The following is a 10,034-nucleotide window of genomic DNA, read 5'->3' as shown; positions in this document are numbered from 1 at the left end:
GAATAATCAGATCATTGTAGCAAAAACCATGTGTGTCTGCATAATAGCAGACTTTATAACAACCTCACTAACAACGTAGATATCTTTGATTATATAATCATATCATTCATTATGATAGCCATTCAGGGTATTGTAACAAACAACACGTGTGTCAGGATAATGGCTGACTCTATAACAATGATTCTAACAACTTGGATATCTTTGATTACATAATCATATTATTTATTAAACTGGCTATGAAGGGAATTGTAACGAGCACCACGTGTGCCAGGATAATGGTCGACTCTATAACAATTTCTCTAACAACATGGATATCTTTGATTACATAATCATATCATTAATGAACTGGTCATTCAGGGCATTCTAACAAACACTGTTCATGGCAGCATAATTGCGGACACTATAACAACCTCTCTAATCCTATGGATATCTTTTATTAAACTAGTCATTCTTTGGATTATGACAAACACCACGTGTGCTAGGATAGTGGCGGTCACTATACCAGTCTCTCTAACAACCTAGATATCTTTGATTATACAATCATATCATTCATTAAACTAGTTATTTAGGGCATTGTAACAAACACCACGTGTGCTAGGATAATGGTTGACTCTATAACAACCTCTTTAGCAACTTGGATATTTTTGATTACATAATCATATTTGATGAACGGGTTATGGGCGTGTAAATTATGCAAATACATGTATGCACTTAATACTACAATTGGTTTGTTATACCGCAAGTGTACGGGTCGTCAAGTAATACCTCTTGGGTGAACACGAGTGTCATATTTTCAAAAAATGACGAGAGCATCCTATTACTTCCTTTTCACTTAATCAATAGCCTAATCGTTATGCTCTTTCTTTAGTTTACTTGTACAATACTAATAAAAAATACAAGTGAAGATGACATTAAGCACACTTAGAAGGAGTTGGGAGTATGTAGTATTGGGAGTATGTAGTATAAGTATCTTAATTATTAATTATTATAGGTGTTAAGTGTCAATCGTGTTCTAAGTTCGAACTGGGAGAATTCAAAGGCCTACTAGCCCCAATAAGCCATGACAACTAGGCCTAAACCACTAAGAATTTAAGATTGAATTTCTTCTACCCCAACTTCCTTGGTTTGCCTTAAGTGCGGGAATCCCACGAGAAGAGACCAATTAAACCCTAAGCTTAAGCGATAATCAATCCCTAATCCGGAAACCTAGTTATGCCTAACCTTTTAGAACGTGCATAGATCTATCATGGCATTGGCGTCATTAACACAGGGGCATATCCTCCTCATCCACATCAACATATAACAATCAATTACGAATATGCAATGATTACAGAAACTAGAACAATTTGTATTAATCAATCAAGATTCATAAATAATAACCGAGCGACCTAGACATACAATTCTCCTCGAATTAGGTTCTTATGGATCATAATAATCAAAGAATTAAAGCACAATAGAACCACAAGACCAAATAAAGAATAAATAACTTTTAATGTATTCGTAAACTAACTTCCTCTAACACTTCTCTGAAGATTGGGGATTAAAGGATCCCAAGATTATCCGGATGACGTGTGTCACTCACGCCCCTCTTATGATAATCTTTGAAGATGCTTGTTATGTGTGATCTTCTTCAATGATGCTCGTTGACGTATTCTTGAGACCAGCAGAATTTGTTGGAATATGGTAGAAACACCGTCTCCCGCCGCTCAGATCTCTAGAAATCCGACCGCCCTAGCTTCTTCAGTAAAAGAGTCTCTCTGAATTTAGAAAATAATAGGGTATTGATAGTAATTGGCTCCGCCACGCCTCACCACAGGCGTTGTGATGCCCGTTATGAGTAAGTTGTTGCTTGGGCTCCAAGTCGCATCCTGGCACAGTCTCTGGGCATTATGTGTCTTGATAACGGCCGTTATGAACTTCCCAATGGTTGTTGTAAGGCCATTATGGCTTGTATGTTGCTACCAATGAGCTCATGCTACCACGGCTTGATCACGATAGTGGTAAGTGTAGACAACAGGTGTTGTGTATTGCTATAACGCTCGTTGTGAGTTGTGGTGCAGCCTTGATTCAACAACTTCATTTTGCTTCAAAACATCCTTGAATTTGCTTCTTTATTACTAAAAAAGAAATAAATGTCATTGTGAACAAAAGAATGGAATTTCATACTAATAAAATGTTAAATAAGTACAATGTCATGCTAAATAAAGTGTAAATGATATAGAAAATATGATAATTTTAGCACTTATCAATATAACACCACGTGTTCTAGGATAATGGCTGACTTTATAACAACATCGATAACAACATGGATATCATTGAATGCATAATTATATCATTCATTAGACTAGTTATTCAAGGCATTGTAACAAACACCATGTATGAGAGGATAATGGCTGACTCTATAATAATCTTTCTAACAACTAGGATATCTTTGATTAAATAATCGTATCTTATTCACAAAACTTGTCATTCAGGGTATCGTAGCAAACACCACATGTGCCAAGATAATGGCCGACTCTATAATAACCTTTCCAAGAACTGGATATCTTTGATTACCTAATCATATCATTCATTAAACTTTCTATACAACGCATTGTAACAAGCACAACATGTGTTAGAATAATGGCAGACTTTATAGCAACCTCTCAAATGACCTTGATATCTTTGATTATATATCCATATCAATAATTAAATTAACCATTCAGGGCATTGCAACAAACACATTATTTGACAGGATAATGGCATACTCTATAACAACCTCTTTAATAACCTGGATACTTTGCTTACATAATCATATATCATTCACGAAACTACTCATTTAAGGCATCGTAACAAACACCACGTGTGCCAGGATAATGGCTGATTCTATAACAACCTGGATTTCTTTTATTGCATAATCATATATAATTCATTAAACTGTAATTCAGGTTATTGTAACAAGCACCACGTGTGTGAGAATAATAGCCGACCCTATAGCAACCTCTCTAACAACATGGATATATATGATTACATAATCATATCATTTATTAAACTGACCATTGAGGGTATTGTAACAAACACCATGTGTGTGAGGATAATGGTTGACTTTATAACAAGCTTTCTAATAACTTAGATATCTTTGATTACATAATTATATCTCATTCATTAAACTTGTCATTCAGGGCATCATAACAAGACCATATGTGTTACAATAATGACCGACTTTGTAACAACCTCTCTAACAATCTAGATATCTTCTATTACATTGTCATGTCATTTATTAAACTGGTCATTCAAGGCATTGTAACAAACACCATGTGTGTTACCATAATGGTGGATTCCATAACAACCTATCCAATGACTAGGATATCTTTGATTATATAATCATATCATTTATTAAATTGGGAATTCATGGCATTGTAACAAACACCATGCATGCTAGGATAATGGCATACTCTATAACAACCTCTTTAACAACTTCCACATCTTTGGTTACATAATCAAATATCATTCATGAAATTGGTCATTAAGGACATCACAACAATCAACACGTGTGCTAGGATAATTGACGAATCTATAACAACCTATCTAATAACATGGATATCTTTCATTATATAATCATATCCTTCATTAAACTCCATACAAGGTATTGTAATAAATATAACGCGTGTCAGGTAATGGTTGAGTCAATAATAACCTTTCTAACAACATGGATATCTTTGATTACATAATCATATCATTCATTAAACTGGTTATTCAAGTAATTGTAACAAACACCACATGTGCGAGGATAATGGCGGACTCTATAACAACCTCTCTGATGACCTAGATATTGATCATTACATAATTATATAGCATTCATTAAACTAGTCATTCAGGGCAATGTAACAAACACCATGTGTGGTAAGATGACCAACTCTATAACAACCTTTCTAAATACCTGAATATCTTTGATTATATAATCATATATCATTTATTAAAATGTTCATTCAGGGCATCGTAACAAACACCACGTGTGCCAGGATAGGTGCCGACTTAATAATAACCATTGTAAGAACGTGAATATATTTTATTACATAATTATATTATTTTTTAAAGTGGTCATTCAGAGCATTTTAACAAACACCACATGTGCAAGGATAACGGCTTGCTCTATAACACCAATTCTAACAACCTGGATATCTTTTATTACATAATCATGTTTCATTCACTAAAGTTGTCATTCAGGGCAGTGTAACAAACACCACGTGTGTTTGGATGATGATTGACTCTATAACAACCTCCCTAACAACATGTATATATTTGACTACATAATTATGTTATTCATTAAACTGGCCGTTCAAACCATTGTAACAACATCATGTGTGCTACCATAGTGGCAAAATTTGTAACAAACAACCTCTTTGATTATATAATCATATCATTCATTAAATTGGTCATTCAAGTAATTATAACTAACACCACGTGTCTCATGATAATGGCATACTCTATAATAACTAGATTTCTTTGCTTACATAAGCATAAATCATTCACGAAAGTGGTTATTCAGGGCATCGTAACAAACATCACGTGTGCTAGAATAATGGCTAACTCTATAACAGCCTCTCTAACAACATGGATATCCTTGATTACATAATCATATCATTCATTAAACTGACAATTTAGTGTACTGTAACAAACATCATGTGAACCAGGATAATGACTGAGTCTATAACAACCTTTTTAAAAACATAAATATCCTTGATTACCAAATCATATAATTCGTTAAATGGGTCATTCAAGGTAATGTAACAAGCACCACATATGCCAAGATAATGGCAGACTCTATAACAATATATCTAATGAAAAGGATATCTTTGATTACATAACCATATATCATTCATTAAACTGGCCATTGAGGGCATCGTAACAAACACCATGTTTTTTAGGATAATGGTCAACTCTATAACAACCTTTCTGAATACCTGCATATCTTTGATTACATAATTATATATCACTCATTAAACTGGGCATTTAGGGTATCACAACAAACACCACGTGTGCCAGATGATGACCGACTCTAAAACAACCTCTCGAATGACATGCATATCTTTGATTACATAATCATATCATTCATTGAACTGGTTATTTAGGGTATTGTAACAAACACCACGTGTGCCAAGATAATGGCTGAATTTATAACAACTGATGCATTCCCCGCAAGTATACGGGTCACACACAAGTAGTAAAATGGTACCCCGTGAGGGGTAGGGTTATCAAACCTCAAGGACTAGACTTAAAGTATTAACTCTTCTTCCGATGTCTAGTTAAGCAGCAATTGAGTTGTCTGAAAGAATAGAACAAGCAAATAAGGAAGGAACAGGTGGAGATATCAAATGATTAGGATAGAGATTTCAACAACAAGGGACCAATACCCCAGGATAATCCCTATGAGCTATAGCATGCTGACTTGCTTCTAATGCCTACTAGATACATTTTAAGATTCAAGTGTGTGCTCAAAAGCAATGTTGCATCTATGGTTCTCACATACACCATGTTTTACCGAGATAACTGTGCATTTCAAACACATCAAGTTTTGTAATCACACAAGGCAACTCCAACTATTGTAATCCATACACCAAATTTTACCAAAGCAACTGTGCACATCAAACTCATTAAGTTATGCAATACAAGATTTAACACAAAAATTAAAAGAACTCTATAAACATTAAAAGCAAGTAGTCAAAGTATACAAAGAATCATAGTTCACGTATTGGGGCACCGTGGATGGCTAACCCCTCATGGACGGGTACAATAAGGAAGATAAAGGGAAAGAACCAAAGGAAGTAGACATGACTCCCTTCTTCACAAGATAATCTTTCTAGTCGAGCTCCGATATGCTAACCCCAATTCTTTTGTGCCTCAAACTCATCTTTTATCCCCTTAGAAGGTGTGGTAAAGCCTGATCTTCATCTCCTCAAAGTTCTCCCAGTGGAGAAAAGAATCCCCGAACAAAGATGAAAGTGAAAACCTAAAATTTGGAGTAAAAAGGATAGTCTCGGGCTTGACACGGGCTAAGCATGGTCGTGCTTAGACTAGTTTCCTCAGTTGGGCCTTTTAGTGAATTGATTGAGCACTTGCATGGATTTTCTAGTGGGAGAGAGCACAATCGTACTTGGACCTTGTTTCACTTAAGCGCGATCATGCAAGGAGTAAGCGAAGCGTGCTTTCCCTGTTAAGCAGAAAATGCCGCAGACCTGAAATATTTAGTAGGAGAAACACGCTCGTGTCCCAACCATGTTTGGGGTGGGAGCACCCTCCTACTTGAGTTTTCACTGGGCATTCCTCCAAGCAGAGATAATCAGTGGGACAGAGTACAATTGTGCTCGGCCCGTGTTTAGCCTGAGCACTTAGCAAATATCTTCGTTCTTCTCTCACTTCATCACTGAATACACTCCCAATTGGTTCAAACCCCAAAATCCTACACATGGAATCAACTATACCCAGAATAACACTGAATGTAAACAAAATTATGCTATAGGACAAGAAAAATAATGAATTAAGGGTAAATAAATATGATATGAAATGCACTCATCAACAACCTCTTTAGCAACCTGAATATCTTTGATTATATAATCATATCATTCATTAAACTGGCCTTTCTTAGCATTGTAGCAAGCACCACATATACTAGCATAATTGCAAACCCTATAACAACCTCTCTAATGACTTGGATATCTTTGGTTATATAATCATATGATTCATTAAACTGTTAATTCATGTGATTGTAACAAACACCTCATGTGCTAGGAAAATAGATGACTTTATAACAACATGGATATCTTTTATTACATAATTATATATCATTCATTAAAATAGTAATTCAGGGCATTGCAATAAGCACCACATGTACCAAGATAATGGTCGACTCTATAACAACCTCTACAATAACATGGATATCTTTCATTATATAATTATATAATTCATTAAACTGACCATTCATGGAATTGCAATAAACACCATGTGTGTCAGGATAATAACCTTGATATGTTTGATTATATAATCATATCATTCATTAAATTGATCATGCAATTCATTGTGACAAACACCACCTGTGCTTGGATAATGGCTGACCCTATAGAAACCGCTTTAACATCCTGAATATCTTTGATTATATAATTATATCATTCATCAAACTGGTAATTCAAAGTATTGTAACAAACACCACATGTGCAAGCATAATGGTAGACTCTATAACAACCCCTCTAATGACTTGGATATCTTTGATTATATAATAATATCATTCATTAAATTTGTCAATCAGGGTTGATAAGTGCTTGTGTATAACTAATACGAAGTATTCTTTTCTTACATTGAGCATTACTTTTCTCAGATTTTATCACTTATTCTTATATATATGTATTCGTTTGTGCATTTAGGGTTATGGAGATAATTGTGGAAGAAAGGAACCAGAAGTAGATTGTGGATACAATTTTTGATGAAGTTCTTGTATTGAACAAATGTGAAGACACAAGTTGTGCTCAAAGACATTTGGGTGTGTGCCAACCTCCATTGTGTTCAAGAAAATATACAAATTGGAGGGGCACAAAGACAGTCATACTCATCTGTTCTGACTTGTGCAATACTAGGAAGATCTTCATCAATGTGATTTCATTGAAGAAGCAACGCGATCTACCACAAGGATGTGTGCCCATTCATGTGGCCTCGATGAAAAGTATGGATTCAGAAGTATTTTGGTGGAATGCTGTAGCACTTTGATGCAGCAAACCACTGTAGCAAAGTACTGTAGCTAACAACGCCCTTGTGTTTGACCCTCAAGTGCACGAGTTTGTCGAAGTAATAAATCCCAGGTGAGTGGGGCATCGTACCATAGGGAATAAGGAATAGAAATACCAAGATTGCTACTTAACTAAGTGGAAGTGAAACAATGATGGTGTGGATAAAGATCGATGCAAATAAACTAAAGAAAATAAGAAAGAGAGGCACAAATAAATAAGAGGAAAGGCAATTGATAAAAGTGGGGTACTCGGATATTGTTCCTCCTCGGATTATTGCTTCAAGTTCAAAATCAACTATTATGCTTCCTAACTAATGCTTAATGAGTCGTGGACATCCTTAAATACACGGTCCCAAACCTAAGGTCAACGGTGACTAACTCTACACTATGTCCTAGCGGAGAAATCAAACAATCTCAACATCTCACACTGTGTAAAGTTGCAAGAAGCTCTAGAGATTCCAAGTGATAAACCCTATTCCTATATGTAGATCTAACCCTATGGTCCAGGCGAAAGACCCCTAGTCACAATTAAGTCCCAGGTGTTAAAGTCACTTCAACGCTTCACTCTGTTGCTCGCGCAACTAAGCCCAAGCGGAGTTCATCCCTTAACCCTTCACTCGATTGTGACGGCAAATACCTCTTGGAACATGGAGGTAGAATAAATCACATCGGAGGGGAAAGGGGACGCTCCGCTACCTCTCGACTCACCTTCTTGATCCTCTCCAATCTTGCTTTGTCTAACCCTCATGGTGTGTCAATCACTCACAAGGATTACCAATGTAGACTCTCAACCCTAGTGTCACTCTAAGGGAGAAATCATTCAACAAGTATTCAATATTGGAACTCAATTAAAGACATCAATTAAGGAAAACATAATAAAATGTTAATGAAACAAATACATCCTAGGGTTAATGAAATAAACAAAGCATCAATCAAGTACCCACTAGGGGTTTTAGCTCTCCATGGAGCAAGATACAATCAATAATGAAATTAAAAGTAAAAAAACACAATCTACAGTAAAACCCCCTCGGTATTCGTGTCGATGGTCTTGTAGAGTGGCCTCGTCCTCTACAAAGGTCCCCTTGTCAAGCCTAGGGCACACCTCACCGAATCGGTACCGATGAAAGCTCCCCCAATAACTATCTTCCAAGAGAATTGCGGTGTCAAAGCTGGAAAACCACTCCAAAAGTCTTGCCAAAACCGCTCTAAACCCTAGCCATCGGCCTGTCAAAAGATGGAGAAAAGATGGGAAAAAGATGCTGAAATCGGGCTGAAAAACGGCTTTAAATAGGCTGGAATCGGCCATCCACACAGGCCTGTGGATGTTCCACACGCCCTTGTGGAATTTCCACATGCCCGTGTGGATTCTCTAGAATTCTGATTTTTGGGCGGTTGTGAATAATAAATGCTACAGTAAATTGCGACAGTACCTATTGTGGTACCCCGGCCAAAAACACTCCCGAATCCACTTTTCATCAAGGCAACATAAACGAGCACATGTTTATGCCGTAGATTGCGTTGCATCTTCAATAAACGGGTTCATTGGTGAAGATCTTGCTATCATTGCACAAGTTGGGATACGCAAATGTGACTGCCTTCGTGCCTCTCCAACTCATTGTATTGGCTTGAATACAGGGAGGTTGGCACACATTCACGTATCTTAGAGACCTACTTATGTCTTCGTGTTTGTTGCTTCCAAGATTCCACCAAATGTGTTCACGATATATGTTTGGCTTCTTTTCTTAATACTTAGCTTCACAACCCTGCATGCGCAAAAGAACACAAATACACATGTATTAGCACTTAAACCTGATAAAAGTCATGCTCGTCATAAGAAAAGAATACTTCATATTCTTAACAAACAAGCACTTATCAATAGCAGTTACTGTTCATAGCTCGCAAGAAATCGACTTCTGGAAATTCACATAGGCATGTGGAAATTCCACACACCTGTGTGGATGCCCGATTCTAGCCCCTATAAAAGCCACGATTTCAGGCATTTTAAGGAATCTTTTTCTCATCTTTTTCCCATCTTTAGAGGTGCTCGTGGCCAGGGTTTAGAGAGGCTTTGGCTAAGTCTTTGGAGTGGTTCTATGGCCTTCAACACCGCGTTCCTTCAGAAGATAGTTATTAGGGGAGCTTTCGTCTGCATCGATTCGGCGAGGTGTGCCCTAGGCTTGACGAAGGAACCCTTGGAGAAGACGAGGCAACTCCACAAGATCTTCGATACGGACTACAAGGGGGTTTTACTTATAGATTGCATGCTTTTTTACATTCG

Source organism: Dioscorea cayenensis, chromosome 16 (genome assembly GCF_009730915.1).
Source record: "Dioscorea cayenensis subsp. rotundata cultivar TDr96_F1 chromosome 16, TDr96_F1_v2_PseudoChromosome.rev07_lg8_w22 25.fasta, whole genome shotgun sequence".
NCBI classification, from domain to species: domain Eukaryota; kingdom Viridiplantae; phylum Streptophyta; class Magnoliopsida; order Dioscoreales; family Dioscoreaceae; genus Dioscorea; species Dioscorea cayenensis.
Note: the sequence above shows the minus strand (reverse complement) of the source record.